Source organism: Paramisgurnus dabryanus, chromosome 14 (genome assembly GCF_030506205.2).
Source record: "Paramisgurnus dabryanus chromosome 14, PD_genome_1.1, whole genome shotgun sequence".
Classification (NCBI taxonomy): domain Eukaryota; kingdom Metazoa; phylum Chordata; class Actinopteri; order Cypriniformes; family Cobitidae; genus Paramisgurnus; species Paramisgurnus dabryanus.
In genome coordinates this window covers 37671290-37685763 of record NC_133350.1, presented here as the reverse complement: position 1 = coordinate 37685763, position 14474 = coordinate 37671290, and the positions used below count along the sequence as shown (strand labels likewise).

At 37.4% G+C, this 14474-nt stretch overlaps 1 long non-coding RNA gene across 1 annotated transcript; it reads right to left on the bottom strand.

Annotated features, from left to right (window-relative positions):
* Positions 1–1980: 1980 nt before the first annotated feature.
* Positions 1981–13486, bottom strand: LOC135758166 (uncharacterized). Its single transcript, XR_010536472.2, has 5 exons — positions 4600–13486; positions 3976–4066; positions 3519–3629; positions 2888–3158; positions 1981–2269 (listed from the first exon to the last, which is right to left on the bottom strand). It is a non-coding gene; the product is annotated as an uncharacterized lncRNA (long non-coding RNA).
* Positions 13487–14474: the final 988 nt, after the last annotated feature.

Here is a 14474-nt window from a genome sequence, read left to right as displayed (position 1 = left end):
ATATAGTTTTTGGAATATACAAATTTGCAGAAAATTGCCACTCACTAACTAAATGCTCAGCACAGTTTTAAAAATATAAGAATTTAAAGTTAGTTTTAAAGTGAAAATGCATTAATGTTAACAAAAGATAAGTCTTTATAAACAGAATCTTGTTTTTTAATCAGTTATTTATTTTGTAGGCTATTGAAGATATAGTATGAATTGTATTTAGTATTTATGCATACTACGCATGTAAAACGAACACGTATGAATATGCACAAAACAGACAGGGAACATACCTGTATATAAGATCTTTAGATAAGGAGATAATAAATATGAATGGTGCGATCAGGGGATGATCATTTGAGATGGTCTTGTTGCGCTTTGACTTGCACATTTACCGTTGCCTCATCTTTCTAAACCAACAGATGTGTACTGTGAGCTAACGTCGCGTCAAACTACAGCACTCCAGCTGCGCACGCGTCACCGATATAAACGCGAGTAAACTTAAACTTTATAACAACTAACAGCATTATGTGCGGGAACTCCTTTCTTTATTTGGCGGCCGCGGCACAGTATCTTGCGCACAGTTGGAGACTTCTGCATGCCAGAGACTCAGCTGCACGAGCACAGAGAGAGTGAGCGCGCGCGCGAAAGAGAGAGAGACCTGCACCTCAGTGCTTATTATGAAATTTCAGAAATTACTCTTTCATTTGTTGGTGGATTATTTCCCGTTTCTCTGTCACACTCAGTCTAACATGCAGGAATGCCAAGTTGACAACGCGCACTTAATTACATTATGCGGAATAGAAAAATCTGTTACGTCTGATATTTTATTTCACGGTAAGTTACCACAGACCAATCAGCAGCCATGTAACGTGCAGTTAGAGTGATTGACAGATAACCTGACAAGTTACAAAACAATATGAACGTGAACTTGTCATTCTCACCAATAGGGCTCATAAGTATTCAGCGATAGGTGTGTTTGCAAACGACCTAAGCGACCATTGTACTTTAGGGTGTATTAGAAACACCAAAATACCCAAATTTAAGGGTCTCACTGTTTCTAGACGCTATTTTAAAAAATTTTCAGAGGAGGCATTTTTATCTGACTTGGCAAAATTGAATTGGGATCACATTGCATTAATTTCCACTATTGACGAAGCTGTTGATTTTTTTCAGCAGCAGTTTCTATTGATTGCCAATAAACACGCTCCTTTTAAAAAACATAGAATAAAGAATCGGGATAATCCTTGGTTTTCTCAAGAACTTGCCCAGTTAATTCAATTAAGAAATAAACAGTGGTCCCTCGCAAGGAGGACCAGCAGTAATGCAGATTGGCAACGTTTTAGAGCTTTGAGAAATAAATGTACCTCAGCTATTCGGGCCTCTAAATCAAACTATTATCTTAATGCAACTACTGAAAATTTCAATAATCCTTCTAAATTCTGGAAAACAATTAAAGTATTGCAGAACAAGAAGGTTTCAGACTTTCCCCAAAAACTGATTATTGGAAATATGACTATCACAGATAAAAGTGACATTTTAAATGCTTTTAATGCACACTTTGAGAAGGCAGGTCATCTATTTGATCAGCAGTCTTCATCAACTTCAATAGATGCCTCAACAGATTTTTTGCCACTAAGTTCATCTTCTATCTCTGATTTGTCCTTTGTTTTCGAAGCCTTACAAGTTAAGGATGTTATAAATTCACTAAAATCTATAGACCCTAAAAAGGCGCCTGGACCCGATGGGTTGGATCCCTTTTGTTCAGGAAGAAATTGTTCTGAGATGGAATTAAAAAGAAACTCAGACGTAATACTGTTACGTATCAATCGGTAACTGAGAATCAACAGATCTAAGAATTTCTTAAAATATTTTTCTTTGACTCCCTGCTGCTTTTCATTATGAATAAATGTTCATGTGTTGTAAATCACAATTGATTAAATAAAATAAGACATTTTAAACACCAGTTTCTTTCATTTTATTTAAAGAGTGCATTTATACATTACACAGATGTCTAAATCTTACAGTTTAAAAAACTGCCAGATTTTCTCTTGTATTGCCATTTTTACATATAAACAGAGAAATTAAGTTGCAGATATTCTACAGTGGATATATAAATATCATAGCCAAAAGAATCTGATGGTCCCATTGGGTCTATTGCAGCCCTAAGTTCCTGTTTTGCCTCTGGAGTTATTGGGCATTCTATTTCTGGTACCTGGATGCCTGAGTTAGGTTCTGTTGCTAGGCCACTGCTTTCCCAGTCAATTAATGGAATTTCAATTTCCTATCAAGGAGAGAAAATGCATATTTTAACTTCCATGACATCACAATAATAACTGATATTACCCTATTCAAAAGTTTCCATGACCTAGTTTTATTTTGCTTCCTGGATGGTCAATAATTTTTCTTTTATCCCGTCATGAGTACCTAATTTGTACTGAGCTGTGAAACTGTTTATATGTATACATTTTATATGTATCTATATACACACACAAATATTATTTTCATGAGCACAAATCTTAAAGGGATTGTTCACCCAAAAAGATGAAAATGTATTTACTCACTCTTATGTTGTTACAAACCTGTATAAATTTCTTTGTTCTGATGAACATGAAGGAATATATTTTGAGAAATGTTAGTAACCAAATCGTTTGTGGACCCCATTCACTTCCATATTCTTTATTCCTGCTATGGAAGTCAATGGGGTCCACAAACTGTTTAGTTACAAACATTTCTCAAAATATCTTCCTTCATGTTCATTTTGGGTGAACTATCCCTTTAATGCACTATGCACAAAGCAAGATTAAAAAAGAACTTACATTGTATATTGTTAAATACACAAATTCTGAAGAGAATAGTCAATTTTGTAAGGGCTTTTGACCTTTTATATAACATACAACACCTCATTTTCTGGAAAACCTGAGACCTGATGTCTTCCCAGCTCCCACAGCTGGTTTGGAGTCAGATTTCCCTCTGTACTTAGAGGGTGATTGTCCCATCCATCACGAAAAGTGTCCAAATGAGCTTGCAGTCATGGGATGAGCACATAGTGGCAACAGAAGAGATGCATACGATTAGACATATCCAACAGCCCTTCTTCCTCCAGTTGATGAAGCACAGTGTAGTAGATGTTTGTGACTGCAACCCAGATATCTCTCCAGTGCCTCTCTATTCTGATAATGTATAAAATATTTTGTTACAATGCACTGCATTGTTAAGTGCAATAGAGCGGTGGTTCTCAAACTGGGGTCCGGGGCCCCCAGGGAGGCAGTGAGATGGTGCCAGGGGGGCCCCAGTTTTATGACATTTTATAAAATACATTAATTTATCATGAATTCTGTGAAATTAAACCTAAAAAAAAATAAGGCAGCACTACTTTGTATAATGTAATGTTTTGTTTAATTAAAATGTGAAGTTTTAGAACTGTTTTTTGTCATTATTTTTCTTTGGGGGGCCGCAAAGGAATGCACCGTACACAAAGGGGGCCGCACGCTGAAAAAGTTTGAGAACCACTGCAATAGAGTATGTTTCACCTTTGGTTGTGGACACTCTTCCCTGCAATGAAGCTGCTTCTTCCTGTACCCCGAACAGAGAACATCATACGAGCCACGTCTACATTTTCAACCCCTTGGTCTCCCCTGACCCTAAAAATGATGTACATGCCACAAAATATGGCTTAGTTTAAATATGGCTACTTAATAAAAATAGTTTGTTAATACTCCTACAAAAATTAAATAAAAACTTTGTATAAAATATAATTTGTCTTGTTAAGCCAATTGCAATTGTCAACTCTTTCGACAGTAAGACATCAGTACACATTTACCTGGGAATGTAAAAGCTTGTTCATGGACAGACTAGTTTTACCTCCACTTGTCAAACACAATTCAACCAGTTACGCAGATGTTTAGGACAACATATATTGGAGCAGGCTTTGATAGCCTGCTCTCTGATACCCAACAAGAAAGCAAATTAATTAAAGGTAATATTTACCTGAGTGGAAGACCAAATCGTTCAACAGAACGCTGAAAGAAGTACAGGGTGGTTGATGCCAGATTATTGGTTGCAACATCTGGTACATGATCTGTGTAAAACCAACCCCAAAATAGAATCAGTCTACATCAGACATTAGTACAAAATATCAAATTTGTGACCCTACTTGTTGAAATCAAGTTACATTTTTTTTATTGTAATTTGCTGTTTTCTATATAAACTCATTCTATATAATTAAAGGCAGAGTGCACAATGTTTGAAAGCCAATGTTGATATTTGAAATCACCTAAACATACACGCCCCTACCCCAATAGAATCTAAGCTAATTTAAGCTAATCCCTGTCCGGGAACCTATCCCTCAGTCTTTTTGTGCAAAATTATCAATTGTAGTGTCAATCAAATTATTGATTTTAATATTTAAATGTGGATACTGTCTCCTTCAATATTTTATATATTTTTAAATGTACATAGTTAAACTCAAATTACCTATTTTTGGCTAAAACTACATTTGCTAATGCTAATATTATCAGATGTAGATTTCACATGGGTCACATCTAAACGGCCTATGCAAACATTCTGAGGAAGCTGGGTGGTAAAAATTAGCATTTTTTCATACTTAAATACCTTTCTCGAAAACCCATCGATGCCTCCAAAGATTACAATGTTGTACCTGTTTAAAAAAACAACACATTAAATTAAACTTATGAAAATGTGTGTAATATATACAGTTTTTACAAAAATCTTAAATGTATTTTTCCAAACAATGAAAATAAAGTTTAGCTAATAAGAATACTTTAACTAATTAGGATACGGATATGCATACCGTATATAAGCTTGTGATTGGTATCAATGTGCATCAATACTCTTGGGCTGGGCACAGAATATGTCCGACGAACAACACATCCCAACTGTGTCAATCTAGAGATAATTCCAGCACTGTCCACTCGATGCATGGAGGCCCGAATCCTTTCCCACTGCACTCTATGCCCCTCAGCCTGCAGCAAACCCTTTACCATTCTGTATCCAGCATAAGGTTGTCTGGATTTCACTGCTGATACTAATGTATCCAGCTCTGTATCTGAAACACTACTGTATGTGTCTCTCACTGCCAGTCCTAATTCTGACATTCTGCGTTGAATGGTCCTTGTGCTCACTCCTAGCATTTTTGCAACACAGGGCACTGGTAGGGACATGGAAATTAGTTCTTTAAGACGTTCTTCTGATAAAAGTATTCTTGGTCGCCCAAGTTTTCCAGATTCAAATTCCACAGTGTGTGTACACTGTTGGTTTTGGTTGATCTCACCAATAATCTGAAAAACCTCTCTGAGTCCCTCTATTACAGCATGTGGAAAAGATTCCTGGCTTGAGAGTGCACTTAAAAAAACTAACTCCTGGGAACATGTAAACTCCAAAAAATCTAAATCAATAGGTGGCCGATTAAGCAGGTGGGACAGCCGCAAATGGAGCCTATCCAATATATTCATCACCAATTCCTTGAGAAACAGAAGAATGGACTCTATGCACGGCAGCGCTTGACTATCTCAGGATGCTGGACTACTTCCGCCAGTCATAGAGCGCTATGATATTAAGGACCGTCGGTTGCCCAAACAGCCAAAATAACACAGCAAATTTTGTTGATGCTTGTTTACGTTACATAGAAATAACTTATACTCCACACTTAATACCATAATGACATTTAAACGTATGAAAGTATATTTTTAAAGACGGGAGGACCGAACTTCTAGCCACCACTGCTGTGTCATAGCATTTACAGTGACTCACTGGAAAGCATGCCAACTTCTACACTGCTACCCTGTATCTGCATTACCAATACGTTTAGATAAAAATTGCACTGATAACAGTGCTATTCATCTGTTGTTGATATACAAATTTGGTATGATTGTTATTATCAGTACTAGCGAAGATAACATCTTTGGTTATAAAAGCTAAATGTTAGAACAGTAGAAACTCATATTTTCGATATTTATGTATTCTTTATTAATAACAAATGCAAAATACAAATGGAAAATTAATATCAATGACAAGAAGAATAACTTCAGAGAAAGAAAAACACACACACACACACACACACACACACACACACACACAACAAACTAAATACACGGGATAACAAATAATGGGAAAAATATTTCTACAACAGACTTTACAATAGTTAAGCCTTTTTTGCTTTGTTCTTTAGATTCTCAAATGTGTCAGGATAACTCAAAAATAACCTAGTAAAAATGTTTTGACAATCGATGTGTATATGAATCTCTTATTTTACCTGACACTTTAAGATTAATTTAACATACTTTACCATTACAAAAATAAAGCGTCAGTTCAATGTTGTTATCAGATTTGATGTACATAATTGATTACCACACTAGTGGTAATTTAATACGTTTTTTTTTTAACAAAACGCCATCTTAAAATTCAGTATCAACACGTATCAGACAGCTTAAAGGATCGTATACATATATATTAAGTTTCTACATTTGTCCGTGTGTGTATGCAATAAAGTACCATGTCTATGCCTGCAGCCTCGTGGATGATACTGTGTGTGAAAAACAACTACCGACGTCTGCCTGCAGTGCCGACTGGCGCGTTATTGAACCAATCAGAAGAAAGAAACCGGGAGCCCCATTTGATTGGTCACAAGAACGGTAGCCCCGCCTTCCCACTCACGCTTGCAAACTGAATGAGTGTGAGAGAATCGTGACAAAACTAAAGCGCAGACGGACCTGTAGATTTCAAGAAACTGCTTTTCTCTCTGTATGCAGCATGTATAAGTCATTTACACTTTTGAAACTGATTTATTTTACACACAGAGACGGATTCTGCGCGATGAATCCGTTTTGCAGTTCATAACACTATGTTTTTGCCTGCACACCTCTGTTTACAGACTTACAATGCTTTTGGCAGTATTTCAGCACAAAAACCGTGCCAAAAGTGTAAGCGCGGAAAAACTGAAGTCAGAAGAATACAGTTCATACTTATTTGCGTAAATATGAAGTTTCACTTTTACAAGACATGAATTACGCTTACGATTAACAGCACAATGTTGCAAAACTTGTTTTCTTACGTTTGCAACTTGATTTACACCTTTACAAAACTGTTTTTGCACATGCAAATTTATTTTACGCTTGCAATGTTAATTACATTCTTACAAATTTTATCCTGCGCATGCAAGTGTTTTTGACCTTATTTTATCTTCATAAACTAACTTTAACAAACATGCCTTACTAAAAACATTACTTGTGTGCATTTTGAGGCAAAACTAAGGGCACTGGTGTATTTTAAGATATGTCAGTGCAAGCTTTTTTCAATTTGGACAGCTCTAAGCCTACTTTTATTTTAGTCTAGGACTAGTTTAATTCCTTTCAGGGAAACTGCCCCCTTGAGTTCTTGATTTGAGTTCCATGTTTGATGTCTAACAGGAAAAATATGATACCACTGAACAGAATGGCAGTGCAGTGCAACAAACACACACTGATGAACTTGCTGAATAAAAAGACTGATAAAGTGATTTTCACTGACCATCAAAGAAACATTTTTAATTGACACCAGAGTTTAAGAGGCACAAACAACAGCCTATATATAATTTGAATGAAATAGAGTAAATAGAATAACATTTAAATAAAATATTATATAAAATAATAAACAGAACACTTAAATGTTAAAATTTTTCAAATAAACAAAATTAACAATAATATATAAACACCACAAACAAGATTAATAGTAGCTAACATTCGCTAACAACCGCCTCACTATATATTATCCCTTACATAAATAGCATAACAAAAGTTAATAGGCTTGTTTGAGATTAGCTAAATCTGCGCATAACCGATCACCGGTGATCAGCGCGAGATTCGTTTTTCAACTTGTTCTTGACTTTCATATTTTTTGTGAATTCCTTTAAACTTTTGTATTGGTGTTGAATTATTTGTACTGTGAGCTGTTTATATTTCACACAAAAACGAATTTATATTACCACTAGACTTAGATTACATCCCAACATTTACTAAGTAGCCTTTTCCAGTAATGAACAATTCACCTTTGTTGATTCTCCTTATAAACATCTTAATGTAAATGCATTTGTTGGTATTTCAGTTGCATCTATTTAATCCGTGATTAAATACGCGAACGCGATCTCTTCCATTGCTGACGTTTGCAGTCCACAACACAGCGAGATTTATGAAGCCTCCGGCTTGCCTACACAGGGTTCCCGCGGGGTCTTAAAAAGTCTTAAAAAGTCTAAAATTCAGAATGTTAAATTTAAGGCCTTAAAAAGTCTTAAAAACACCCAGATTTTTATCCCAGGTCTTAAATTTAATTTACCCAAGTCTTAAATTTCTTACCTCTGTTCATTCCCAAAAAGCGTTGTCCGCAGAATATAAAATAGTAATTTAAAACGCTGAAGAACTAACTTAATGGCGGAGGCAGAAAGTATATGATGGTGGGTCTCTAAAAAGAAACGTTCCGCCCTTTGCAAATCGTGCCATAAGCTATATTTCAGGTGTTGTGATCTGACTGTATAATACTGTGGGGTCTGGCGAGAAACAATCCTTAACTTTAGTTTTGTATAAGCAAAAATCTTTTTCGGGGTAATAAGCCCGTGGCTTACCAGAGCATTTGCCATGTTCTGAAACATAGAGAACACAGAAGCGAACAAAAATCAATGCTGCTTTATTGAAAATCAACTTAAACAGTCGGGCCGTCGAGTCACGAGCCACCAACAGCGTGTGAACTTTAGTGTTACACAGTTTTATATTTTAGACTTTAATATTGCTCTCTGCTGCAATGCACTCGAACCTAACGCGCTTTCCCTTCAGCTCTCCACATACATCAGCGATTGGCAGACGGAAAGCAAGAAAGTACCGTAATAAACCATATATTTCAAAAAAGTGCAATTGTCGTCTTTTAGGAACAATTCAAACTTTTTGATTGCGCAAATGCTTCAGGAGTTACGGTTAAATGAACAGCGGTAGAATCAGAGCCCTTTCGCATAGGCAGGCTGCTGCATACGGCATCGCCTGGTTTATTTAAGTTAACTGAGCATTACATTCGCAAGTCATAAGCATATTACAACAATTAACGATTAACTAAGAATAATAAGCAATGTTTTAAAGTTAATTTCAAAGTTAATTTTCTGAAATAAGACCATCTATCCATCTTAGAAATGCGACCCTTCGGAGGCTACAGCCTTCGGATTGAGAAACGGTCTTAGTGGATAACGTTAGCAACACATATCAAACAGCCTTTTAATGGTAAATTTCATTTTCTTAATGCAGATTCATCCATTATTGTGTAATTAGAGAGGCTATTAAAGATGATGGCGGTATATAGTGCATATTTATGCATAAAACGTATGGGTGGAGTGTTTTTTTTGGCTCTGTGATTCTGTATTCAATTAAATGCAATACATTAATTTATTAATAACTTGTATTAATAAAATGCATATATTAATGCTTTTAGGGATTGATAATAATTGAAAGTGATCTTTTGTTCTTTGTATATTTATAAACAGGCACAAGATATATACACAGCACACAGTCAGTTGTACATTAAACATTATGGGGTGGTTTCCTGGGCAGGGATTAGCTTAAACCAGGACTAGGCCTTAGTTTAATTATGACATATAACTAGTTTTAATAAACATGCCTTACAAAAACCATTACTTGTGTGCATTTTGATGTATTTTAAGATATGTCAGTGCAAACTGTTTTCAAGTTTGGAAAGCTCTTATCCCTGTCTGGGAAGCCTCCCCTATAAGCTTACATACTACACAGTGTGATGCATTTTAAAGCTTTAAAGTTGTATTAGGCAGTGTAAAACTAGGCACAAACCAGCAGCTGACCATACTAACTGATCTAATATTAGTGGATTGTATTTATCAAAAAACATTGTTGATAGAATTTTATAAAAATACAACTTACACATTTTAGTGTGATGTATAAATATTGTAAATCAATGCATTTCTTGACTATTAATTAAGAAAAATCACAGCTCTTTGCCTCTAACTCAATGTATTTCAATGGCTCACTATGAGCAATTTTAGGGCTTCTATTGTCAGAAGTCTCTTCCTAAAGGGCTATGGGTAAAATTTGTCGGTGCCAACACTCGCAGTCTAATAGAGTTAAGCATAATGTATTTCCATGTATTTTGATTATCTGTGTTAAAACTGCGTTCATTTTATATTTTTCTATAACTGAATCAATAAAAATAGAACGTTTTGAGAATTTCTGAGATCATTTGAATGCTTCTAGTAATGTGTCGTGTTGGTCTTAAATTTTACTCATAATGGTCTTAAAAGGTCTTAAAAAGGTCTTAAATTTAACTTGCTGAAACCTGCAAGAACCCTGCTACAGTTTTTTCACTCCTCCCCTTACTGCAGCCGTCTGCTCTCGTCTAAATTTCAGGCAAGGCAAGCTGCATCTCAAACAAGCCTAGTCTGACAGACAATGATTAGGTGATGAGTGACATCATAGGGTATGTCAGGGTCAAGATTAGCGGGGAACTCGCCATAATAAAGAACTAAATAAATAACAACTGTGCTTATCATGATGCCTGATAAAGAGAGCTGTAGATTAATTTATTTATATTTATTTTATGTTACTTTTGATGTATATATTTTTTTCAACCACTAGCTGGCAGTGACTCTAGGGGGCCCTCTGCTGGCCACGGGGCCCTTTGCAATTGCAAGTGTCGTTTAGTGGCTGGGCCGGCTCTGGGGCACATACACACAAAATTATCTCACAGTATTCTTTTTCTAATAAAAACATTTTTGTTTATGTCTTAAGAAACCAGTCAGAAACCAGTCTGGGCTTATTTGTTTTTAAAGAGACAGTAACCTAATTTAACCTACTTAAGTCTGTGTCATTTATGTTAATCAAACAACCCAAGACAAACAGAAAATCATTTCTATTGCTCTAAAAATAATAATAATAATATTTAATTTGTACAATAAAGACAGTGTTATTATCCATTTAATTTCTGTACCTAATGCTACTTTTAGACCTTTCTTAATGTGCAACTTTGTTCTTTTTTATAGATGTTTGTAATTTCTTTATTTGTTATTAGAGGTTTATTTGTTAAAACGAGACTTGAGACTTGACTTGGACTCAAGCCCAGAGACTTCAGACTTGACTTGGACTCAAGCTCAAAGACTTCAGACTTGACTTGGACTCGAGCTGAAAGACTTCAGACTTGACTCGGACTTGAGCTCAGAGACTTGTGAGCATCTCTGGTTTGCAGGCCGCCATCGCGTTCCTCCGCGCTGTAGCCGACAACTCCGTGTGGCTCTTTAAGTGCCGGTCGAGCCTATTCGATTCCCGGTAGCATCCCGGAATGGCGCAAACACCAACCCGCACGTTCACCCTTACCGATTCCAGGGCCAGGAGTAGCTTGCGCGCCGTCACATTCGTAACCTTGTGGGTTACCCGCAGGTGCTGGCTGAGCTGTGCATAGTTCCTGTGGCACAGGGGACACAGGTTGATGCCCATCGTTAAAGGAGTTTGTAAGATGGAGATAGAGAGTTGTGAAGTTGAGCGAATGGGGAGATGGTCAAATTTGAGGGAAAATGGCAAATTAAGATTAAATGCTCTATCTAATGGGACAAAAGACAGCTAAACATGGTTTGTGGCCTACGTGGTGTAAAAATTCTTTTTGTGGCCTACGTGGTAGAAAAATCCTTTTTGTGGCCTACATGGTAACAAAAAATCTGTTAATGGCCTACGTGGTAACAAAAAATCCTTTTTGTGGCCTACGTGATGTGGAATTTCAACATTCGCAGATCATCTGCAATTTATTAAATGAAAAAATAATGGGTGCCCAGTCGTCGACCCGGAAAAAGGCAGAGCGATCTGATGTCGCGAAATCATGCACGGTGTTACGTCAGGGGTCTCTGACACATGTTCCGAAATCACGCCTTGCCTAACGCGAAAGGAAGTCGAGGTAGGCTTTCCAACAAAACTCTATGCCTTAGAAAGTCTCCAGGACCCCAAAAATGAACACGGTCAGGCCCCCGGGGCCCCCGATTCATGCCCCTGAGGCACAAATGCGTGCGTCGCAAGGCTGGTTTCAGAGACCCCCCAAAAAACTCCTAATTTTTGCCATGCATGGACTCTGCTAAAATTGCATTTTCACAAAAAACCTGATTTCTATGTTAAATTGCAATTGACTTTAGAGCATAACCGTTTCGGGTGCTGCACCGCAGGCCCTTGATGTGCCAGCTCCTGCGATTTCGTACAAGTACCACCGAGCGGGCCTGTACGGGAGCTGTCCTATTCCCCCATTAAACCAATGCATTTTCCAGAACGGCTAGGCCAAAGGGATAAATTGCATGTAGCCTTATAACTAGGGTTAGGGCTAGGGTTGGCAACTCGGCTCAGGTAAACCCTGCACCAATACAATTTTGACACATAGACAGTGGCGTGCCACATTACGGGAGCGGGGAGTTTCGGAGTCGAGTGTCCTTTCTCGCCTGCGCGGGAGATTGCCCGTGCAGGTTAATCTCAGTATGCATTCGCAGTCTTTGTCAATCTTTTCGGCCATAGCGGCGCCTAAGGAAGGTTGCAGGATAACGTCATCGCGCATCAGGGACTATTGACGATAAACATACTCAAAAATCGTAACGATCGGAGCGCGTCAGCGTAGCCGCTACGGATGAGAATGGCCGTAAATTGAACTCGGCTTTTTTCTGGGAATGTTATTGACGACATATTGACACCAGGTGCCGAAAAGGGGATGTTGCGACATTTGAGGCAAAAAACATCAAAAACCTCTTGAAAGCTGTCTTGTGCTCTTACGCACCTAGACCCTTTCGACAAGGCTTCGAATCGGAGGGTCGTGCGCTTTCGAATCACGTGGGAGTGTGGAACGTCACGCTCCAACACTTCCTCGCTCCCCGCGTGACATACGAAAAGATCGAGACCGTCAGACTTTTCCTTGCCGTGTTCGTTAAGTCGCTAATGTGCCCAATTGCCATTTACACTTGTTTGCCATTTTCACAAATATTTATTTGTCGAGCTGCTCCTGGAGGCTTCCCGTGTGCGAGATAATTCACAGCAGGGGGCGGATTGTAAACTAGTGTCTTTTAAAACCGGGGTGGTAAGATGTAATACTGGCCACTCTGACAAAAAGTAAAAGGTTTATTTTAGATTTAGGGATTTCTTTAATCAAGTCTCTGATTAAAACATGTGAATGCGCGCACCACCGTTGACAGAGAAAGTACGCTGATGCGCTCTTATATCTGGCGTTAAGAACCTTTTAAACGTTTTAAGACATTTCAACCCCTCTTCTGGTTTGAATTCATTAACCCTCTGGGGTCTAAGGGGTTTTTAGGGCCCTGGGGAAGTTTTGACATGCACTGACATTTGTGCTTTTTTCAGTTGCTTGAAAACATATTAATGGCAAAAGTCTCATAACACTGTGTTCATCACAAACTGGGCTACAATATCATATAATCAACATGTATGTACATGTTTGTATTTTTGAGAGAAAAATGTTTATGCGTGGTTTTTGAAAAAGCAAAAGTTTTAAGTCACTGATATAACACCACAAAACTCATTCTAAACATGTTTTCCCAAGACTTTTCAAAATAGGATCTAGTAGTCTAGAGTTTTTTCTTCAAAATGATGTGAAAATCATATGGCCTACTCAATCACATAAAGCAATACAATTGATTTACAATTTCTAAGACACTTTTGCTTGGGAAAGGCTGTATGCGTGGAGGCGGGAAAGCTCCTGAATAATCAGTGATTGACAGCTGAGAGACAAAAGAGTTGAATAATGAGCCACATAATAAGCCTTGTGGGGATGTTCAACAGGAATGTAACTTTCTCTGTAGTAAAACAATGATAAGGTTTACTTTTCAATATAATGTAAACACACACACGCACACACACACACACACATTATATATATATATATATATATATATATATATATATATATATATATATATATATATAATGTGTGTATATATATATATATTTCTATTGAAATATTTTCTATTAATATCACAAGTATAAGTTACCTTTTAAAAACCATAGTAGCCTAATCATGGTAAAGGTACTGTTTGGCCATCATAAAGTGAACACAGGGTTTGTGTTTGGTTGGCCAGCGAGAGGTTTACTTTTGTGCAGTAAAAAGCTCAAAAGAACAACTGCCTATCGTTGTCTGGACTCCTATTTGTGTTTTTGTAATCATTATAGTAGAAACACAACCAGGGACACGCGTGATAAACTTATCAATGTTTGTTTACAGCCGCCGCCATTACCTCACGTGTTGATCATGAAAGCAGTGAATGTGTGCACATGCGAGTGATCCTGTGTTTAATAAACTTGCTGTGCGGAGATATGCGCTTAGACGCAACTAAATAAGGATTGTACTGTTTGCAATCGCGTATTTTATAAGAATACCAAAAAGCGCGTCGAGTTTCCTGACTCGCGTGTTTGTGTATGTGCGTTCCCGTCGCCTCAGCTGTTTGACGGAAGACA